A 13,013-nucleotide genomic window follows, 5' to 3' on the forward strand; every position below is an offset into this window, starting at 1 on the left:
ACGACTAAGCTTGCCGTTAGAGGTGTGATATTATTGCGCACTGTTACATAAGGCTTGGAAAGTCTGAAATAAAGAAATAATAGTTCACTGTATAAGTGTTGATTATTGCCAACAAAAGTCTTTTGTAAAAAAAATATTTTAAAATCTTACTTAATTACTCGCACTTGTATTACAGTGATGTATTTATACTTTTGTCTCGGATTACATAACTTTCGGATTATCGATCTGTGTAGCTTTGATTGCTAAGCGTGGGTGGACGTCACACTAAGGTGAACTTAGCTATCAGCGAGTGTTCTAATCCACTTTATCACAATACTACACCTTTGGTTATTGTCGGGGTGTTTCTACCCAAATTGCCAAAGTTAACCTATTTGGTCTGCATCGAGGAAAACCCTTAGAAAGAAACAACAATTTGTAAGAATTATGTCTCAGGCAACTCTGTTTCGGAATAGGCCGTCATAAACCTCTCTACATGTCATAATGGGACCACAAGTCGCAAATATAAATAAAGTTATGATATTAGTTTTAGCAGTAGGTTTAGTGTCTGCTGGTCACATTCTATCAAATCCAATAACAAACAAACAAACAACAACAACAGCCCTCCCCCCTCCCCCCCCCCCCCAAAAAAAAATATATATATATATCAAAAGCAGAAAAATACAGAGGAAATTCCTTATTTAAAGATAATGAGTAGCTTTATAATAATAAAATTTTCATATATTTTGAGCATTCTTTTAAAAACTACTATTTTGGGAGTGACGTAGGAAATTATTTTTCTATAATTAATTATTTAAAAAATGAACCTTACCATGAATCAAAAGGTATAAAAATATGATCCAGTAATAATTTGCATTTCAACTACGTATGGGGCTCCAAGTGCTGCGTCAAGATTAAATCGAAACAACTCATAAATGTGTAATGAGTAATCTGTAGGGGGGTGGTATAATTACAGGTAGGTATTGTCTGCACATGATATTACTCACAGATATGTATACACACGTATACGTCTCCCAGATCAAACAAATTGTTATTTTTTTAAATAAATACCTTTCAGTGCCTTTACAATCCAAGGGCAGGCGGAATACGCTGACTTGATTGCATGACAAGAGGACTGTCTCGAACATTTCAAGAGTCAACTTTTCCTTCATTTTGAATAATATCAGATGCTCCATTTTACAACTTTCGTAGCATATCCCTGGTGCTCTTTCTACGAGTCAAATGACTCTTGCTTTAATATGTTTGAGACAATATGGTTTAAGTGATACAAATGGTTTTAGTAAACTTCTCCGATGATTTTATGATATGGAGGACATCCCAGCTGTGAAGCAACAGTACCCCAAATGATATCCAGTGCAATTCACTATTTTAACTGTTGTCACACGTTCCAGATATATTTTAAATCCGGCAAATGACGTGCATTCATGTATGTTTATAGCGACTGCCACCGATACAGCATGAAAATCTCATATTTTCGTGAACACTGGGTATCTTCGCTATTGGGGAGCAATAATTAGACACAAACCTATAGTATAGACGGTATAGAGTAATCTCTGCTGTCAGCAGCGATCGGCCTCTGATTATGGAAAAGGTTTATAGCTTAATATTATCAATGTTGATGTCAGTCACAGTTTTTAGTATATATGCTCTTTCAACTGTCGACTTTTCCCTTTGCTTCACCATGATGTTAATGAATTATATTCTAACGTATTTTCTGAATAATTCAAACCAACAATAAATATGAGAATGTACAGCAAAATGTTCCATTTCAGAAAGCAAGAAGAATTAGATTAATGAAAAGCATATGTTCTAGAACCAGTTCTGTTTCCAAATTGCGCTACGGCCAAATAGGGCTTTACTAGACCGGACCAAGTGTACGCTGTTTGTCCCGGGGTATACATTGGTCTCGAGAAGTGCGGTGACCCACTTAAAGGCCTCATAGGTCTATCATAAGCGTTATCTTCAGTGGAATATATTACTCGCACTTATGATGCAAAACGGGTGAACCAAACAAGTAAACTACGAAAATACCGAATACTTGTATAGCGAACTGAAACATAAAACGAACTGAATTTCGCGCCATTTGTTCTATTGGTGGTATAATGTGTATAATGAACTGGAGTTCCTTTCACTTCGTTATATCCGGAGTTTACTGCATCAGATTCTCTTGCGGTCTGATTGCCGTATGTGTATTAAAAAGTTCTAGAATTAACTTAATTTGTCACCTGTAAAACATCAAAAGTAAACCGTATATCAGATCCTGTCACGTAGATAATTGTACAGCCTCGTGATCAAACAGTGCCGAAAATTCATACACAGGTCCTCATCGACCTTCTTCATCTTTTTGACAGATCTCACATATGTATACCTGTCATAGTCGGCGGTACCATGGAAACGATTTATGATTGAAATGGACGGAAATAGGCCTAATAGATGTTTACTTAGGTACTTATCAATACCTGTTCATTGTTGTGGGCTCTTGGTATATTGCCGGACCGATAGTGTCCGCCATGTTGCACCGTCATCCATCACTGGGATGTCGGGTAACAGAAGCAGCCGGGCCAGCACTTAGCATTAATGACACTCTCTTTACCTGTCTAATGACTTCATTGTAATATATACCTTTCCTTTCATTCATCTTTCCCCGTAACGACTGATTTAACTACCGTTCAGAACGCATCACAACCTAAAGGGTAGCACCATATTTGATTACGGAAGTTCGCTTGAACGTGGAGACAAAACCGGTTAAACGATTCTTCTGATTTACTGGCATTCGTACAATCGTCGGAACGACATAAGTGCTAAAGAATTACGAATATGGATCTTATTTAAAGTAAACTGCCTTGGTGGAATCTCCCTGTAGCCTGACCACGGTTTGTTGCCTGTCTAGCCTCATTCCCTGATCAGAATAAAGACCCGGATGTTCTGTTAGTTTAACGAAAGTGATAATTGAAGATGGGTTATTTTCACAGTTGTACACGTAAACGTGCATCTGTCGACGTAATTGTCAAGACACACATAATTTACTTCTGTTTGCGTTTTGCAAGACTTTGGTCGTTTACATGGACATAACGTCAGTCTATTGCGTCAGGACAACTATGACAACAGACATAACAAGTATTATCACTGTCTCTAAATATTTCACAACACCGGTAACACACGCAGGGACAAGCCGGGAGCGAAAATTGATTCAACTGGGACAAAAAATCTGTGCATCCGCAAGTCTTCTCAAAATCCATTAACGACACCACAGGTTTATAAAGGATTAAAGACTATACATACCTGTGAAGATCCGGTCTAGAATTGATCTTTAGCAACTCATGTTTATCGCGAGAGGCGACTGACAGGATCTGATGTTCGACCGATTATTTACAGACCGCCATCATAGCTGAAATATTGTTGCGTTAAACAAACAAACAAACAAACAACCGAAGAAGAGCCGGCAGTACGACTGTGCTGAAAGCAACCCAGCCAAGACACAGCAATGCCCAACAGAAGGGTTTGTGACATGATTCGTTGTGAATGATGACACTTACATCGGACAAATCACAAACCAGACAACCAATCCACAGTGAGTGATTCCACCGTGATTCGCAAGGGTTTAACACGTTCTTATGTTACTGGCGCTATGATGTTGATCCTATGTCACATACTGCACCGGGCTGAAACCCTCTACAGCGTCACTCCTATCTGTCACTGTCTGCAGTTGTTTAGCGGGCTGTCATTAATTGAATTCAGTCAAGACAGTCCAGATTGAGATAATGCGATGTACACAATCTAGACACCATGGTGTCTGACAAACAAATGACCGCGCTCGGCCAGTTAGCTAGATACAGCTGGCTTTCAGGACAAGCAGGGATTCCTGAAGACCAATCCCATCCGAATCTTACCGGGTAGCACATGAAATCACTGGTTGTTATAATCTCTTTGCAGAGAGTATGCACATAAAATGAAACACCGAGAACAAGTAGGGTTAGTCTAAGTTAACGCTCATCACGTACCGCACGTGCATGTGTTTAATTGTTCCAGTTACCGCTCTTATCGCCTTGTAATAATACCAACAGAAGCAATTTGAATCAATGATCGTTTGTTGAACAACTTTTATCCTAAGCTGAATAAAGTTTTGAGACTTAAATTTTCAACTGGCAAGGTAAAATTATGAGCGAGTGAGTTAATGAGCTACGCAGCACTCAGTAATATTCCAGCTATATGGCGGCGGTCTCTGAATAATCAAGTCTGTTCCGTGACAATGATCAGTAATTGTCGTGACGTAGTACAAAATACTATTAAAATATGTCTTATTATACATTAAAAGTTCTGTAAATGTTTCTTGGTCATATAATGGTATAATGGCTTTTTAATGGCTTTTAAACATGTAAATATTAAAATAGATTGCTACAGAGACTCTTGGTGAGGATAAACAAACCAATATGGAGGACGACTCTGTAGCCGTCCAGTTCCAAACCTTATCAATTGATCTCTTGTACAATCACATCTGCGTTGACAGTGCCCAGTGGCCAGTGGCATTGTTTCAAAATGAAGGAAACAATAATTTCATTACTTTAAACCATCTGTTCAACTTTGACAATATATTGCAGTACGCTGACACATGTCACAATATATCGCAATACGCTGACATATGTCACAATATATTGCAATACGAAACTTTTGGCATACCCCACCAACTGTCCATACACCATACATTGCGTCAGGTCACAACAGGTCTCAGTGCATCATGGCGAAATGACATGGTGGCTTGCATAAAACACCTACGCCATATCTTAACATACTTTGTTTACTCCTCAGAAAACTGAGACTGTAGTTTGAGTGCCTTTGATCCATCAACTGTGATATCTTTAATAGAACGACATAGGTATATATATGTTGGTCTGTATATTATTATATAAATGTGTACTCGTGACTATTAAGGATTCGATAACAAAGGTTCAAACCTACCTCGAATTCGGCAACTGCCTCCACCCAGACGCTCTCCTGGCCGCTGACCAGGGTCAGTCTTGACCACCTGAAATGGAGCATCGTCTCCATCAGGAACGTCGACATGCCTGTATACGTGCCCGTGGTCCTGAGGAAGGTTGGGTAGTGTTCCTTGTTTGACAGCACGTCACTCTCACAGCCGAAACTGACAAGAGGGATTCCCCACTTCCCGGCCAGCCGACCCGTAGATAGACACACGTCATTACAGGAAGGCCCTGTGGACAAACATGGTTTCTGGAAACTGACGTCATGGTAAAGGTTTGCATGTTTACAGATCACAAGGGCTACGTGAAGATCACAAGGTCGCAGATCACAATGGATACATGAAGATTCCTGTTTGCTGAATAAAGGCAATTCAGGCTATCCCAGCCTTATGATATCCAATTGTAAATGAAAGGATCTCAACCAGGCGTCATGAGCATCGATTTACGCGACCGGGATACAACGACATGCATCTTTTGTGCTATAGTGTGGTCTCCGGGAATACATGTCGACCAGCCAGATTGTTTTTGAGATGCACGTTGCTGCTTTTATACTGCTCGGACGTTTATGCTCCAGGTTATTTGTTTGGCATTGCGTGTTTAACCACCACCTAAAACAACAATAACAACAACAACGACGACGACCTGATTACAAGGTTTTCAATTCTACTGGGCGTGGAGGAGAGTCTCGAACAATGGAAGCACGAGTGATATGCTGAAGTAAAATCATGCCGGTTTGCGAAGTACATATTTATGCATAGTCCAGTTGTTAACGCAATTCATCGGTTCACAGAAGACATACGTTAAAACTTCCAAACAGAGTGTATGTACCAAACCCTTTCTCTGCTCTCATATACGTAATACCCGTGGATTTATACAAACTGGCGCAAAATCCACAGGAGCAAATTTTGTTGCTCAAATGCCCATTGTTTATATAAGAAGGACATATGATCCTTACTAGAACCATTTGACATGATTATAAAATATCATCCGCAAGAACAACGTCGATACATCGGTGTCACTTCATCGATTAAAAGATATAGTTTATTATTCAAGGCCGCCCTTGTTCTCAACCCAACAGGAGCGGCGGTAACCTAGGGGTTGAAGAGTTCGCTCGTCACGCCGATTGCCCGGGTTCTATTCCCAATATGTGTACAATGTGGAAAGCCATTTCTGGTGTCTCTTACCGTGTTTTTACTAGAATATTGCTACATCTGCGTAGAACCACACTCCCTCTTCTCTCAACTCATTATAGACAATATGTTTATAATACATTATGATATCTTGTGTCACAATACTGCTATCATACACTTTAGGAATACATTCTGACATGCCTGACAACCCACCCCACCATAAGGCCACATAGAAGTTATTTCACTTTAATTCCTACCCACGTTGATCTTATCAAAGTTTTGGAAATATGACACCAAGTTGATGCCCAGTAAAATTAATATTTCAGTCATTTTAGCGTATAATCAATCACGTCCTGACAGAATGTATTTCATCCATGTTTACGAAACACTTTAGAACAGACGATGAAACGGATAAAATGGGTGTAGATTACAGCGACCTTTAAGCTTTAAGGAAGAGTGGCTTTCTTGAATACAAAAGTTTAAAGTATACAACCATGGATTGCATAAATGCTGGTCTCCAGCATAACATCTGAGTTAGGATGAGTTAGGATGAGTGCTCGGAACTACTGTAAGGTTGTTGTGAGTCTGGGAGTATGTTTTTTCGACCATTCGGCACCGGGGAACCTGGACATTTTGCGTGACGAGCGAGAACCTTAACCCTAGGGCTCTGGGATATCGGAAATTCAATACGTCCTTAACCAGGGTATCGGGACTTTCAACATCCATCAAATCAACCGGATATAATTATACACGTGGGGTATCACATTACCGCTAGTTTTCCGACATCTTGACGCAAATGCAATTTCCAAGGAAAACATGCACGGTACTGAATCCCCGATTCTATACAAATATCGTTTCTCTGTTAATGGCGGGTATTGATTCTATAAACTGACTCTGAAAGCTATCGTCCCGAATCTGCTTGCATTTTAAAACAGGGACAGAGATTTACATCTGGGGTTCATATCTCGGAACCGAATGTACTACCAATTTAATTGATGCTAAGTTAGACGGGTACAGTGAAATTTCCAGGAAAATTGTACTGGTTGCAAAGTCTGGAGATAAACCTCTGAAGTGCCAGCTATAATTCTTTTCAAAATTTTAAGATTTTGGGTTGAGCCTCAGTCCGGTTTGTTTTCGTTTAATACCACATTTAGCAATATTCAAAGTGTATGGCGTCGGGTAAATAATCGAGTCTGGACCAGACAGTTCAGTGATCAACAACATGAGCATTGATCAACGTGGAATACGATGACAAGTGTCTACCACGTCAGCGATCCTGACAACCCGATCCCGTTAGTCGCCTGAAACAATTCTACCCAGGATCTTCACGCGTCACCTGTGCGTTTGATTCTGGTACGAACGAATGCTAGGTTTGTGAGTGAGTTTAGTTTCACGTCGCTTTTAGCAATGTTACGGCAATAACCTCGGCGGGGGACACAGAAATGGGCTTCACACATTACACCCATGTGGAGAATCGAACCCGGGTCTTCGGCGTGACGAGTGAAGTCTTGAACCATTAGGCTACCCCACCGTCCCGCTCGGTTTGTAGTACCGGTCTATATTTATTAGACTGTTGTTCCTTAATTCGTCGCAGTAACAATTCTATGTACTTACAATAGTAAATATATTCTCGATGCACAAATCGGTTTCTGATAACGGCTACTACCACACCGTTTGACATTGTAAAACAATCTTGTGCAGGTTTCCCCTTACAATTCTCCTCAAGGAAACAATTATATGGATCGCTTGGTAATTATGTAATTGTCTCCCCATTTCCAAAACTAGTTTTAGTAACTAACTGGAACACATATGTGTCGTCAGTACGCGTTCGTCGTCAACAATATCTGCCTGTCTGAAGCCATCTCTGATCTTGTGACGTATTAACGGCATTTGACAATAATGACTTGAAATAGCTGGGGCGGTGTGATAACCACGCCCTACATGTCACTTACAGCATTGGCGACACGTTGTAATACAGTAAGGGTTGAAACTGTTCATTGAACCATGAGTAATGCTTTTTCACCATCAACATTATCGATCTCCAATCACCTCTTGCATGGAATCCAATCAAACTATCATTTGATCCTAAATGTTCATGCCAATCGAAAAGTCATGAAGTCGTACTTCCTCGGCCCACTATTTCGGTCAAGACATAATTATAGTTCCGGCAGGGTACTCAATGGCGTTCACTCCGCATGTCACGAAATACGAATAACTCGATTTCTTATTATTGCGCTGCTAATCGTATTTGTTAGGTTTTTGTTTAACGTCACCCATATCAATATTCCAGCTCTGTGACGATGTCTCTGTATGATCAATTAGATTAGATGCCGAAATCCAGTGACTGACACCTTGAGTATCGATCAACGCAACTAAATCCAGTGATTGACAACATGAGTATCGATCAACGCAACTGGCATATGGTGACATGCACCAACCCGCTCAACGAATCTGACCATCAATACCTTTCATCGATTCTCACAAGTACAGGATACTGTAGAATAATTCTAATCAGGATCTTTGTGTGTTTGTTTTTCTCATTAGAAGACAAATAGTCGACAAATCATGAGATCGATATATATAGCTTACGTAGTAAATCGATACCCAGCTAACTAAACCTCACATAAAACCCGGCGTTAAATATTTGATATCACGTACCAGTCGTTATTTGTTGTTTGTTTGTGAGCAATGGTTCACATCCAACCACGCGGTTTAGTTACACAGACATCGTTTTTAGTGCCGAGTCTTCAACCATTATAGGTTTCAGGCCGACACTAAATGACACACGGGGACGTCACTTAAAGTACCCGACACTTGAAAATCATGGCTTGTGCATTAAAACTAACTGGCACATAAATATAAACTGTATTTAACTAGTCTCAGATATCTGCCAAACTAGACCCAATTTGCCCAATATCTTTTATGGATAAATCTTCTTTGAAATTCTTTGACACACAACGTTTCGGGGTCATTTCAGAAGGGAGTGGACCACTGAAATCATTGATGACTTAAACCCATGGAGATCTGGGTCTGAATTCGTCTTCAGGAACCCTTGTTGAGGCGAATGTTGAATCGGGTGGTCAGGCTCGCTGACTTGGGTTACACATGTCACCGCATCCCAGTTGCGTGGATAGATGCTGTTAATGTTGATCACGGGATTGTCTGATTCAGATTTGATTGTTACAGCTGCCATATAGCTGGAATAATGCTCAGCGCGGCGTTAAAGAACACACTTTAACAGCTGAACAGTGATAACCACAGAGTTGCTTTTGAAGCATGAGCAAGCGCTCAGCGTCGCTTTCGACGCTTTGGTAGTTGTAGTTATATGACAGCATGTCAATTAAAAGCAGACCGGAAATCCTAAAATGACGCACCGTGCGCGCGCATAACGCTTTCCATAATCAATTAACTCTCATACGCGGCAATCAAGCGAGTTTAGTAGTTCAATCACCACATTTCCCGAGATACTTAATGCGTCTTGACATATATCCTTATGCCACTCCGTCAGACCCGCGGCATCGTCCTCATCATGGATACCAATGGTTGCCATAAATATCCACTTTCGTATAAATATATCTTCGGGGTATGCTATTACAAAATACGTAAATTCTACATGAGGCAAGAGACAGCGGACAGTCATTGACATGGAACGACATTATAGCTGTAATATGTCAGGGTTAGGCACAAAAACTTCAATATTCTGCCACGCGGATCCAGGGGTGGGGTTTGGGGCTGCAGGGATATTTTGTTATGTGTAACACACACACACACGCGCGCGCGCGCGCGCATACGCACACAGATAACGTTATAACGTTTTCGGTTTAACATAATTACATCTCAAAATGCCATGATGGGAGATGAAAGGTTGGATGGCATGGTAGTCTTGTGGATAAAGCATTCGCTCGTCACGCCGAAGACTCGGGTTCGATTCCCCTCAAGAGTACAATGTGTTAAGACCAATGCTGGTGTTCCCCGCCGTGACGTTACTGGAATATTGCTTAAAGCATAAAACTAAACTCACTGACTCAGTTTTATCCTCTTAGAATGCGATAACATGTGTCAACCAAGTCAGCGAGCCTGAGTACCCGATCCCGTTAGTCGCCTCTTACGACAAGTGAGGGTTACTGAAGATCAATTCTATCCCGGATCTTCACTTGTTTTATCTGCTTAGGACCCTGTTGCAGTTATATTAGGATCAGTTTGACTTACGTGGCGAACTGTGAAGGGATAACGCCTGTAATCCATGATCCCTGGTGCGTTTAAAATAAGCAGCTTGAAGACTGGTTCACTTTGTGCCTTAGAATTGTCCAACTGAAGAGTGAGTGAGTTTAGGTTTACGCTGCCTTTGATAAAATGCCAGCAAGGGCACGGCGTTTTGACACCACAAACGGGTTTCACGCATTGTTCCCATGTGAGGAATCGAACACAGGTCTCTGGCGTGACGAGCGACCTCCTTAACCACTGAGCTACCCCACCATCCACTCTAAAATATGAGAATGTACAGCAATGGTACGTACCTATAAAAGCGTGAGTGTTCTCAAAGGCAATTGTCCTGTGTGTAACCATTTCCACGAACTCAAACAGCCCTTGTCCAACCTCGCAGGTTGTGTCCTCTACGATGAACGAGAAGGTGATGTTCTTCTCTCGCAGTGCGGTGAAGTTGGCGTCGTAGTTGATGCGGTCGATGGTTAAGTTGACGGCGGTGTAAATTTCGGGCCCCATTCTCTTTGGACCCGTTATTGGAACTAGGATTCCTAGGTTAATGACGCTTGGGAACACTGAAGTTACCATGGCGACAGATACCAAAAGGACAAAAATGTTAGCCATTTAGAATGACATGGGTGAAATAACTAATAATGATATCTAAAGTTGGTGAAGCGCCCCATGTCCACTGTCTTCACGAGTGACTGAACCTGCTCATATTGTTCAAAGACATTCGATAATGGCTAACATCCATCACAGGATATATTTTAGACAGTGGACTGGACATTGTCCAATATAACCCAGTAGAACACAGCTGGTCCGGACGGTAGCCCTAAGCGAATTCCGATAAACTTATTCCTGGAGAACAGCATCCATTCAGATCCCTCAATCAAGTAAGGCATAAGGTATGAGCCATTTGCAAGTTAGAAAACTATGCTAGAGAACCACCTCCCGTTTGTTCTGTGACAAGTAAGATCAATACAGCATCACTGCCATTGACCCGGGGGTCATCTCAGAACATCCATTATTTTCAACCAATAGAACACCTGCTTACAATCTCCATATAACTGTTTGTCATTATTGACATTTGTTTGAGTAGTTGAAAGACACCCGGCCTGATTTGTTCTATTTAATTGCAAGAACCTCTTTTTCGGTATAAAGACTTCTTATCTTACATAAGATACTGGTACATTAATGGAATACATGTATGAATTAAAGGAAAATGCCGCACATGTTCTCGTATTTCAAAGCTTAAAATATGGAAGAGTTACTTAATTATATTTTACCTTGGAACATCTAAAAACACAAAATAACCTCTCGCATTAATGGTATATAGAGTTTAGATAAACTCTTTTAACTTCGTGATTCTATAGCTCTTACGAAAGATGCATTAATGTTGTTTTAAAATGTTCAATTATTAATTCATTTAAATATCCAATTTACGTTTTTCTTTGTATGAAATTGCCGGTTCGAGACGAATATGGAAATTATACATCAGAGTGATAACTGATGGAATTATGTTTTATGCATGTTTTTCGGGTTTACACTTTCTGAGTAAAGTACGGATTCTAGTAGTTTTGTTCCGTTCAGTCCCATCCGGGATTCCAATGTACAGAATCAGGCCTTCCAATTGCCAGCACACAAACGTCAGCCATCTAACCCACTCAGCCACCGACCATCTGAAATCACCCAAGCCATTTGTGATTCCTGTATAAAACCACAGTCGGTTTCATGTAAACGATGTGTACCCTGTTTAAATGTCCCAGCGAAAGTAGATCTGGTTTCACAAATATTAAACTGCACTAAAGTCTTTTCGCCAAGTTCACGTATTCATCCAGCACAAAACTTACTTGACGTGCACAACAGTTTTATCCACATCCATTCGTTTTGTGAAATATCCTAGATGTTGTAACAGACCAATACGTTGATATCACAATATTCGGCCCTCGGAGTATATCCTGTATGGAATGAGTACATCCATTAGCCTGGCCAGTCGGTCAGTAAGTATCCTCAATGTGTTACCCTGTTACTACAGGTCACGTGGTACGTGAGTGGTGATAATCACAAACCCTACCAGCCAATTAGGTATTGGATTTACCGCTTCATTTGTTTGCTATTTCAACGCATGCGCTTTGCGTGGTTGGGAACAGGTGATACTCTTTGAAGATTAGAGTCATTCATATGTAAAGCTCAGTTTTTGTCTATCATGATGTACTGTTTTAAGAACCTCCAAAAATGTTATGTATTTATTATCAAGATCGAGGTCTATAATTATGTTGATTATGTCAACGTATATTATTCAACACTAATTAATGCTTTTTCAAATACTTATAGTTAGTGGACATAGCCATTGACAGCCTTTAACATTATTCCAGCAGTATCACGGCGGGGTACTCAAGAAAAGGGCTCACAGCTACTCCTGAAAATTTGGAATTTAAAGATTGTATGGAAATATTATACCAGAAGGAGATATGGATATTTCTAATTCTATTCTCATTCTAAAACCTGTATTCTTACAAATGCACAACTAAACAGAAAATTACTATTATTACTATTCTTATTCTGATCACCGACAAAGGATTTTGATAAAATTCAGCATCTGACTAATACGAAACGAAACTCTGCATTGATGGCGTACTGCGATCAATTGATGACATCGAACACGGTCGCATATAAGCGAAAATCCCACTGTTACACCACAGCA

At 40.4% G+C, this 13,013-nt stretch overlaps 1 pseudogene; it reads right to left on the reverse strand.

The window, feature by feature from the left end:
- LOC137298187 (atrial natriuretic peptide receptor 1-like) overlaps positions 1 to 10,945 on the reverse strand; it is a 50,442-nt pseudogene extending 39,497 nt beyond the window's left edge.
- Positions 10,946 to 13,013: the final 2,068 nt, after the last annotated feature.

This window comes from Haliotis asinina, chromosome 10, assembly GCF_037392515.1.
Source record: "Haliotis asinina isolate JCU_RB_2024 chromosome 10, JCU_Hal_asi_v2, whole genome shotgun sequence".
Lineage (NCBI taxonomy): Eukaryota > Metazoa > Mollusca > Gastropoda > Lepetellida > Haliotidae > Haliotis > Haliotis asinina.